A 1,932-nucleotide genomic window follows, 5' to 3' on the forward strand; every position below is an offset into this window, starting at 1 on the left:
GCGTCTGGGGCCAAACTAAACATCGACAAGACGGAAATCCTAGTGCTGAACTCCAACCAGCCCATACCGATTGTGCGGGGCCTGTCGTTTGCAGCATCGGGCCGTCCGATACGCTACCTTGGGATCTTGCTGGGTCACAAGCTACCAGCATCGTTCCAGGTCAGCCAACTGACGGATAAACTCTACGAGACTTTCCGTACCTGGGGTTGTCGAGCACGCCCAATACAAGGACGGCGACTGCTGGTGCAGACAGTGATCCTGTCTACCTTGTGGCACGTTACAGCAGTCATCCCTGTGCCGCCTCACCAAATTGCCGCATGGCAATCGCTGGTGAACAAGTTTGTCCAGTCGAGGACGACTGTTCCTACACAAAGGACGGTCTCCCTGATGCAAGCGGCGCATCAGTACAACCGATGAGTAGGGTGGAGAGTACCTCATCTCGCCTCGATCACTGCATCGCAACGGCTCTCCCGCTTGTGCCTCCTTCTGAAGGCACCTGCGGAATCCGACAACATGTGGGCATGTCTCGCCCACGAGTTGTTCGATGCTGCACTCACCCCTTGTAATCGGCAGGATCGGTTTGATGTCCTACATTTTCGGCCAAACTCACGAAGTCCCGCTGAACGCCTCGCGAAGGTGTTGCCACTGTGGAACGACGTGTGGAAAACTTGGTATCGTCTACCTACGGAAGAACGTTGCCACGCCAAGCCAACACTGGCTCAGCTGTACGAGATGCCAGTGTGGCGTCAAGCCAACGCACTCTTTCGCATCTCGCTGCACGGGAATGGCCTATCCGCCACCCTACTCACGTCCCAAAGGCAAGGAGTGGTATGGACACATGATAAGATCAAGCTTTCATTGCCTGAAGGATTTCCTTACTCCGGCACGCACCTGGCCCACTGCGGATGAGTTCGACGACATTGTCGTGCCGGCAATCCGGCGGTTGGAGTATCATGGTCCTATACCCTACTTACTGGCACCGATATACGCTCGACTTACCGCAATAGCACACCGAGTGTTCGAGTTCACGGGACACGCTCGGCATGACCCTGTCCAATTCGAAGTCCCTTGGCAGCTGCTGTCAACGCCACCTACAAAAAGACCCTCTCCGAGATTCGGGATTGGACACCACACCACATCAAGCGGGTATGCCTAAACCTACCCGAGCCCACTCGTGACCACCCCATGCTACGAACACACGGAACTATGGAGGACTTGCACACGTACCTTAAGCTGTTCCATCGCACCATTGCCGTCGTAACACTGCTAGAAGCTGACGTGTGGACTCGACTGCAATTCCGGGTACTGCCTGTAGGCAACTGCTTCTACCACATGCAGTTAGTCCCCCCCAATTGCATGCTACGTCCCTACGGCAGCTGTCACGCCGTTGAAACCATTCACCATGCTCTGATGGCCTACCCCTGCGTCCACCCGGTTCGGGATATGATGGCGCCACCATGGCTACAGTTTCGATTACGATTCGATTGGACCTGCATTTTGGACGTCACTAAAGTCTTACCTTTTCCAGCATGGTCCCACGCAGCACCGGAACTCTTGCTGCTGTAGACGCTACTCACCGGAGGATGTTGCGTAGCATTTGGATCCACCGGAACAAGGTCAAATATGAACGATGTTCCCACCTTCACGTGCCGTCTTCAGTGGAGCGCAGTCTCCTCGCTCGAATGGTCCACCCAAATTCGAATGCATCTTGAACTCCCAACGACTCTCGACGACGAACGCGCTCGCATCCAGGCGGTCCAGTGTCAGCTCGGCCAACATCCCAACTACCGAGGATTCTGGTCAAATATCCTGTGCACTTTTCCGCCAATCCATTGACCGCGCAGCAACCTGTCCGATAATTTACCTATTTATGTCCTTCGTAGGACTATACTGTCCTATCTACCTCTTTACGAAACATATCACGAAACAAAC

The sequence above is a fragment of the Aphanomyces invadans genome (genome assembly GCF_000520115.1).
Source record: "Aphanomyces invadans strain NJM9701 unplaced genomic scaffold supercont1.2, whole genome shotgun sequence".
In the NCBI taxonomy this organism is placed as follows: domain Eukaryota; phylum Oomycota; class Saprolegniomycetes; order Saprolegniales; family Verrucalvaceae; genus Aphanomyces; species Aphanomyces invadans.